General features: G+C 34.7%; 1 long non-coding RNA gene across 1 annotated transcript in view; it reads left to right on the forward strand.

Annotated features, from left to right (window-relative positions):
• The window catches only part of LOC136004615 (uncharacterized), a 232,861-nt gene extending 224,482 nt beyond the window's left edge, over nucleotides 1-8,379 (forward strand). The window contains exons 8-9 of the long non-coding RNA XR_010608554.1: nucleotides 7,785-7,918; nucleotides 8,068-8,379. This is a non-coding gene — a long non-coding RNA (uncharacterized LOC136004615). The remainder of the gene's footprint in view (nucleotides 1-7,784; nucleotides 7,919-8,067) is intronic.
• Nucleotides 8,380-9,464: the final 1,085 nt, after the last annotated feature.

The following is a 9,464-nucleotide window of genomic DNA, read 5'->3' on the forward strand; positions in this document are numbered from 1 at the left end:
AGCTTAATAGAGCAATGCTATGTATTGGAGCAGGAATACTGCAAAAAGAGACATATAGGGAGCTCACTGGCCAGGTAAGTACTACGTTTAGTTGGATATGGAACCTTTACTTGCATGCAAGAAAAAAATGGAAGTGATTTGTCTAATTTATTGCTATATTGTACCTATGCTAATTGAGGCAAAGGAAGTATCCAGCTCTCACAGGAAGCAGTAGAGTTATACTTCATTAAAAAGATTTTTTTTTTTAAATTGGTTTTAATACTTTAAAGAAATCTGTCATATGAAAACTTTAAATTTTTGCTGTTAGACTGTTGAGTTGGCATGTAAAGAAAAACTTGTTCTTGCCAGATACTTTGAGAATTATTCAGACAACAATACTCTTATGAACTTTTTATAATTTTTTAAAATAATGTAGCAATAGTCATATAATTACAGTGATGGACTGGTGCCCATCTGCTTTGTTAGGAACAATTGTTATGTAGTTCAATTTCATAAGTATCTTAATGTTGATATAGTTGTGGTTTTGTATTTCTTTAAATAATAACAAGGAAACAAAAAACCAAAACATCAAACAACCAAAAAAACCCCTAGAAAAAACAAACCCAAGAAAATAATAGGTTGTTCATAAGATGTCGCATTTTTTTTTTTTTTTTTTTTTTTTTTTTTTTTTTACTGACAGCCATGTATGGAAATTCAATATGCAGAATCATGCCAAACTTATTTTGATCATTGCTATTATTACAGTTAATTACAATAATGTACTTCTTTACAGTCTTGAACCATCATTGGTGTCTAAGAATATATGTGTAGCTTTACATATCTAATTATTTGTGGAGGATATTAGTCTTGTAAATACAGCTTATCTTTGTTATGAAAGTGGCATTAATACCGATTTCATAAATGCCGACCTATAGTATGATAATTTCAAGACTCTGAAAATATGGTGTATTGTAGCTAAAGATGTTCACAAATGCATGTTGTATGTGTGGATGGGGAGGGGGACAGGGGCTGTTTTGTGCTTAGAATGCTTTCTGATGCATAAATATTAGCATTAAATAATTTTGAATACCTTGTTTCCTGAAAAGATTAGTAGCTCTTCTCTATGTGATAAATTGTGCAAGAGTTATTGTTCACACCAGTCTTCATACTGTATTATTCTGTGTAGCTTTAAATAACCAAGTCCAAATTATGCTCAGCAAGCTGTTGGGAAAGCTTGGAGGAATCTCATAGCTGAAAGACCAATTTGTACCCTGAGTTACATCCTGTGCAAATGCAGAGTTCATGCTGGCTGTGAAAGGTATAAGGTGGTAAGGGATTTAAGCTGTTAATGTGTTTTTTAGTTAGCTTAGTTTTATTTTTTTCTTTCTTTCTATTTACTTATGATTCCATCTTAATGTATAGGTACATTGTGTCTATGGAATCACAAACTTTGCACTTGTAAATATTGCACAATAATGTATTACCTCTGTATAAAACATACTTGTTATCTCATTGTGGCCTTGTATTTGTTTCATTAAATGGGGAAGTTCTTTTTTTGTGCCCCTAGATTGTCTCACCTCAGTGAGATCTTTTACAGTCCATGTCACTCTGATTTCAGAAGAGATCCCACTTGCTACTCTGCATGTAAAATTATAGGCAACAGGGAGACAGGCTGCGTAGATGTGGCTTCCCCAAATTTAGTTTGAATCACCAAAGGTCCAGCCAGCTATTGCAATACAATATATCAGCGCATCATTTTGACTGATTTTATATTTATCTCTCCTAATTGTCTAGGACTGACTTCTTATGCTAGAAACTAGAGAGACTGAAATAAGGGTTCTTTGAAAAGATCAGTCATCTCACTGCACTTAGGTATTTTCAACTGATTTTCTTCCTCGATGACTTCTTCAGCAAGCAAACCTCAACTTCTGGGTATTAAGTGATTGGCAAAAAGTGACAAAAGCAAAGACATTCAGGCATAGACCCAGTATTAATTAAAGATGTGCAAATAATTTAACACACCAAGTGAAAGAGGTGAGCTGAGCAGTTTCCACTGAGTTTAAGGACAAAGTGAAGAATTTCACTTTTCTTAATGACCTTAGGAAAAAAATAAGTATTTTTTAGACTATCCATCTTTCAGTATTTAAGACCTAAGTCTGTTTAATGAGAGTGTAAGGCCAGATACTGCACTTGCCTTTTTTACTGTCCCACCATCTACTTTGTGTGTGTTTACTGGTCAGGTAGTCCCACCGAAATTTGTGGGGCTGTTGTTTTAGCATATGATAGTTCACCACATGGGAGTGAACTTTGTGAACACTTCCTCCTGAATTACTCTTTTGTCAGTCTGTGCTGTGTAATGCCAAATTCTGACAATCCACCTCACGATTAATACAAGGAAAATACTAATAAATTCAATGGGGGGAAAAGCCACCCCAAAACACATAAGATGTAGTTGCTGCCTAGTCCACAGATCCTCCCATTTTTCAAGTGAGGAGGATGCTCACCCCTACTGAATTGCTAAGGTAGAAAAAAACATTAGGTGACTGGACAGTAGAAGAGAGCAAATCAAGTTATGCTACTATTCAGTGCTCACTACAGTTTCTTTTCATAAGTTTAATTTGGCAGTAATTGAATTGGAGAAGCTGGTTTAGAGTGACAAGAATCAGGAAATAAATGCAATTTTTTTGGTGAGTAATGGCTGCAGAAATGACTGGCTTAGAAAACCTTTTGGCTTCAACCATTCGCTTTGGTCAGGGTTATATTGTGTATGCCCAGTTTGGCTCTTCTGACATTTTGTGTTTTCTGGACATTCACAAATTTGTGTATCAGAGATTCTGGCAAAAGTATAACCATTTGAAATGTTCACTGAACCTGCAAATATGAGGAGTAAAATTATAGGTAGATGTCATAGACTAATGAGAAAAATTAATGTGGGTCAAACATAGCTATGGTTAACCTCTGCAACTTGCCTAAGACGCACAGTCTTACGCTAATTGATTGAGAAAATTTGTAGTCTCCACGTGAAATACAATTCAAACTATGATCTGAAAAAATGCTTCAAATAGGACAGTAACCTCTGGTAGTCACATCATAGGAAAGCAATCAGTTAAGACAAGAGCTCTGTGCTTTCAGATCAGCACCTCTTTTCACCAATGTAATAGAATTTCCAATGCACTTCCACAGAAGACTGTCGTCATATCCTTTACCTCCATGACAACCCTAAAGTTTGTCTCCTAGGATTCCTCATTAATTGGCCTTCAGAAAATTTGCATAACCTTGCCACATCTTCTACTCTAGTTGTTGTGACCTTTACTCCAGACTAAGTTTTCTGACTTTTCAAGAAGTTAGAGAAGAGGGTTCCAATGCGAGCTGCCACTGAAACTTTATTCAGGTGCAAGAAAGGTTAAACCTTGTGTAGGAAAGCCATTATAAAAGGAAAGATGGTTGAAAACTTCAATTTGCCCCAGTTACAACTCACCATTAATAAGTGCCTTGGTTTTCTGTTTCCTTACAGAAAGTTTTGTAAACTTGTTCCTGTGCGAGCATAATTTTTAAAAGATCCTTTAAGGAAGCTATTAACTCTGCTGGCATATGGAGAATTTATAATTTCTGCAAGTGTTATATAGGAGAGACCCTCTCATGTAAGCATATGATGCATTAAACTGGTGTTATGAAATCTGCCTCTATATCTGGCAATGACTTCAAAATTTCCTGAGGTCTCTGTTTAAACTATAACAGAACTCCCAAGCACAAACTGTCACTGAATGGGAGCTAAAGTTATGGTATGTTATGCTTAGGTAAAAAAATATTAACAGAATATTTTAATTGTTTAGGCAGACCAGACATGAAGTGATAATATGTACGTTTTTGAAAGTAGTCTTAGCATTTACGTATGGATTGCATACTGATGCTCAATCACTCCTTCTCTACCTCCCAAAGGCATTACTGATGTGTTTCCAGAATACATTTTGTCTCATGCAGATAAATTACACTGATTCTGCCAGCCAGAATTTATAATTTACTCTTAATTTCTCTTGCCAATGAGGAACTGTGGCTCTTATCCTTCCCTAGAAGCACCCCTTTAATAAGAAAAACAGTCTATTTCAGATGATGGTTTCCACAAAGGATTGTAATCCTGGTTGAACATCTCACCTCTAACTATCCTATTTGCACCTCCTTTAAAATAGGAGGCTATGAAGTGTTTTGCTCTTTTCCCTTTGGAATATGAAAAGAATATCCTGTGTGTGGGGGTTATGGATAATTCTTGCACCAGTAGGAATGTAACATGAAGTGGTGAAAATATGGAAGTTTTTTTTGTAATGCTAATACATGTGTATCTATGTCACATACTTCAACAATGTGATTTCTTTCTAAGATTATATATGTGGCTATTTCTTTTTTTATTTTTTTTTTTTCTGGAACCTGACAGGTATCACCTGTAATAGTTTCACAAATCCCCGTGTTCCTGTTTTCCATGTTTCTATAGGTAGCTTGGTGGTCAGTAATCTGACTTTTGGGAAGCTTTGCCTGCTCACGTTAGTTCTCTCCAATACTGTTTAAATCTTCTACAGACCTATAGCAAATTCTACTAAGACTTGAGGGGTAATGGGTGGGTTTTGCCTAAAAATCCAATGCATCTCATACGAGGGCATTGTTGTTGAAGGCGCTTTATTATGCTGCTCCGTAAAGAAGCTTCATTTTAATTTGTCTGAGTTAACTAAATGCTAAAAGAAGGTAAAATTGGGTGTTTATTGTCAGGGAGCATGACTGCTTATGTAGGCCTGCTGCTGAAGCTGAAGGAGCTTGAATTATTCATGTAAAAGTTTTTATACATATATATAAGTTTATATAAATTTTCTTTCAAACTCAGGGCTTGTATGCCAAGCTCTAAAATATAAGTGAAAAAAGTTTTTAAAAAATTTAAAATAAAAAAAAAAGTGAAACTACTTTAAAATTTAAGTGGATTTTTATAGTCCTAGTGTAATGGAAAGTTTGACCTTAATTATTGTCACATAATTACTTAAATACTACAGGAAAAATTGAATAAACAATAAAATTGTAAACCTATATTTTATTTTATTAAGTCCTATAGAAAATCAGCATTATAACTTAAAAAGTGCAGCAAAGATGTTTACAGTTAATTATGTTGCCACCTTCCTTTCTCCTCCTTAAAAAAAAAAAAATCCACACAAAACACTGTTTTAGAAGAAAGCTGTGTCTATCATATTATTTTTTCCAAAGACAAGCATTCAGTGCCTAGATTAAAATATTTTCATGTAATCAATACATTTTGTTACGAAACTTTACAGCAGCTATATTAAATGATAAGAATAACTACTATTTTGAAATTCCGAACATCTTATAATTAGACCGGCCTTTAACAAATATTCAGAGTTAAGGCACATTAGAATGTATTCCACAACATGGAGACAGTCCTGACAAAGAAACATTATTCTTAGATTTACAATTAATTACCCTTATGTCTATACCTTGCATTCAATTTGCATATCTTAAAAGTGCTGTAAATTTCATAGCACTCCCTTGTTATTTAAGATCATTCTGCTTTAGTAAAAGTTTCTACAGTGATAACTTTCTCTTGATTATGTAGCTGTGAGGTCAATAAATTTGGCTTTACTTTGCTTTACAATGTTATAATTTTTCTTTTCTTGTGTGTTTTTCATTATTTTGCTCCTTGTTCCTCCTGCCCTCTCATTTATAATCCCCTGAAGAACCAGTAGATAGAGAAGTCTGGCTAGAAGACTAAGTGAGTGGTCAGATTCTCAGATGTTATCTTTTTCCCAGAACGCACTGGTACTGGGTGTTTGGCATGTTCTATACATCTTTCTAGTGTCAAGCTCATTAAACAAATACAATTTGATGTATAGCTCTCAAGAAATGAAATTTCATGCAATGAATTTTCTCTGTTCCAGCTTCTGTTTTTCCTTTTCCTCTACTTTTCTACTTTAGGAGTAATTTTGTACATTATCAATTTCCAGCATAATTTTTACATGGTGACTATTCTGAATTTTGTACCCTGAAATTTATCAGTCTTTTTCTGGTATTTAAAGAAATATCCATATTTCAAGTTCCCAACTTAACTTTTCTTACGTTGTGAACAAGGAATCATCACTGCTGGCTGTGTCATGCAATTCAGAACAGTGGTTCAGGATGTTTATTTTGTCAGATGCATATGTGGATTTTCTCCAAATGTTAGACATATCTGTTGCAACAAGCTTGTTGTAAATTTTGTAGTGTTCTATGGGTAATTATGTATAAATGTGCTAGAGCTGTGTTTTATGGTCTAATTCAAGGTTAACACAATACCCTGTAAGCCAGAAGGACATTGAACTTTTTGCCAGAATAGTAAATATTACTCTCATCTTTTGTATTTTTTTTCCCTTCAGCTTAAAAGAATTTTAAAAAGAAATACATTTTGAAACTAAAATAAGCCTTCTTTAATAAGACTATATATTATTTACAAAAAACGCCACTAAACTCAATTAGCACTGGTCTCACCACTGGGTAGAATTGAAGTTGTTGAATTTTTTTAATGTAGTTCATTAAAGTAATTTACTGAATCGGGGGCAATATTCTATTTTTAATCAATTTTAAAAGTATAATCTATGAGAAAAAAACCAACACACTATAGATTTTTGTAGATGCACTGCTGTAAAAAATACACAGACAAATGCATAAAGTTTATGCCCATCTTCTTTCTTTCACTAAGAAAAACTGAATACTGTTTTAAACAGGTAATTCCTTATTGCTGCCTCTCTGTATTATTAATTGTTAGCTAATTACAGTTATTTCAGAAGTTATTATTGCAGTCTTTTTATTTAATGTTTTACTGTATAACACTAGTGCTTAAAACTATTTTGCTGGGTAACAGAAGCCATCTAAAACATGGTCTGTTGCACAAAACCAGAGATAATAAAATCATGGAAAGCAATGCTGTTGTATTAAAGTAATGGCTAGCTATACTTCACGTATTAAGGAAAAACTCAGGATACATGATTTTTTAATGATTTCTCATTGAGTGACCTAATCATTGTGAAATTTAAAGCTGAATATATATTTCAGAAGAATCTTTTGGTTTGTTTTTTTTCCTTTGGGACATGTTGTTTAAGTTATAAGAACAGGGTGTGAGATTTAAAATATATTCATTTTGCTTCTGAATTTTTCTCAGGCCTCTTAATACATTAAATAGTTTTGAAGATCTAACGTAAGTACATTTAACCTGATTTTTATGGGTCTGATACAAGCAAGTGTTGGCATTGTTGTATATGGCACTGCTCTATTTGATTATAATATAACATTTCTGTTAAAATGATTCTTAAAAACCTTCAAAAAAATTCCAATAACACTATTTCAAGGAATATAGCATGGTAGGGGAGATTAGCTAGCCCTAGAATACCTTGGCAAAAGTGTTCAAGTAGCAAGAGTTTTTCTAATCTTATGTCCTATATACATCTGTTAAATTACTCAGAGATCTCATTAAATAAAGCTAATGTACTTGTAAAACAGTAGGGAGAGACAGTATATCATTGTAACTGTTAGAAAGAGCCATTCTGGCAATGAGGGAGCCAAGAAGGCTAGGTGTATGCTGGTCAGTGTAGATGTTTCTAGGCCATAAATCTTGGCCCTTTCCTGCCTAGTTATTGTGTATTTCTTTAGGTGAGAGATTGATTGTAGCAATGGAAGATGAATTTGCCCATACACCCTTTCTTTTTTTTTTTTTCTTTCTCTATACTCCTGATGCCTTGCCAAGGTGATAATGCTTTTTTTCCTGCAATCATTTGTTTCAGATTAAAAGCATGAAACTGCATGGAGAAACACAAGAAAGCTTGTCTCTGCAGTCAGGCAAAGGCATGGGCATGAAGATGTATAACTGTCCCAGGTGGGAAAGGAGTACCATTCACCCCCTCAGGATTTGTAACAGGTTTGTTTGAAGGACAATGAAATAGGGTAAAATTTGAGAAATAATCTCTGTCAGTTCTTAGTTGTGCACTTTGAGGGTGGTATTTTGATTTTTAAAGTGTTGCTGAGTTGTGCAACAGTGCTACTAAAATATTCCTTACCTATTTACAGCAAATCACCTAAGAAGTGTGCCCCTCTGTGTTTCCCATTGTCGTCATCCCCCTGCTCACCCTGCATACTGAACGTGGAGGGGAATACTTTTCGTGAATATATATAGATGCTGAATTTATAAGGATCAATATAGTCACAAATGTTGTACAACATGTCAGGATATCATAAAAAGCAGGCAGCTCTATATAAAATACTAGCTTAATCTTGGAGATTTTAAAGCCTCGTTAAAATGTGGATAAAGTCCATATATGGAATGGCAGCACTCAAAAGGTTGAAGTTGTATATCTGTGGTGCAGAAATTTTAACTATTACATTTGAATGTCAGTCGACTCATTTGATCACAGATGATATTAGCATGTAAAAAGTTAAGATGATGAGATGCATGGTATATATCATATAACCCAGTAGGATTTGTTATTTAAGGTTTGGGAAGTGCAATGAATAACCTTGGCCCTTAATTTGTGAAATCAGAGATTCTAAAATAAGAGTTGGTGATCTGAGCATCTTATAGCAATCAGATTTTACATTACAGGACTTCCAGGCAAACTTTATAACTTCTGCTAAGACCTCACTGCTTAATTGGGCAGAACAAAGTGGTGGTGCAGCAGCCTTTTCCTGCCTGGAAGGGGTTGTGGCTCAGTGGGAACCTGGTTAGAGCAGAATAGGCACTTTTAAAAAACAAGGACATGTCTGTAATGCTGACAATTTCAACACTGAAAATTGCAGACATTCAGGTTCTTGCTTGTTTATGTTTGTATAGCTGTTCTTGCATTGCAGACCTTTATTTTTACTGAAAGGTATCGTTTGATCCTGCTTGCTCTGTTGTTTGCCAGATTTGTGATAATCTGATTGTATGTTGTACATATCTGCTTGGCAAAGTTATCTGTTAATAACAAATATGAAGATTTAGAGTGTTTTTTTCACAGAGAAACTTTGAAAGTCAAACAAATATTTTTATCTTGACCTTTCTGCAACGCTGCCCCATATTCGCTAGTTGTCAGCACATGTTTGTCTGGAGTCATTCGTCACTGCCATCCGTCACTCCTCTGCCATTCCCATCAGTCCCATTATCTGGGATCAGGAGAGAGCTGAGGATGTAGCCTGAAGGATCATTAAACCTCAGCGTCCAGGTACGGCAGGTAGTCCAGGTGGTCTGTTGTTATTTATAATAAAGAAACAACACAGCAGATCTGCCTGGCAGTGGCCCATGAGGCCTAAAGAAAGGACGGGCTGAGGGATGTCATCACTGAAGGACAGCTAAAAGTGGACTTTCTTTCTTCCACACTGTAAGCAGAGAGGATTTATTGAACATCTGTTCAGTCCATGGCTGGGAAGATTGATTAATTTAATTGCTCACACTTTGCTTAAGTAACATTTGAATACTTAATGTCAGGTTT

The sequence above is a fragment of the Lathamus discolor genome, chromosome Z (assembly GCF_037157495.1).
Source record: "Lathamus discolor isolate bLatDis1 chromosome Z, bLatDis1.hap1, whole genome shotgun sequence".
Lineage (NCBI taxonomy): Eukaryota > Metazoa > Chordata > Aves > Psittaciformes > Psittacidae > Lathamus > Lathamus discolor.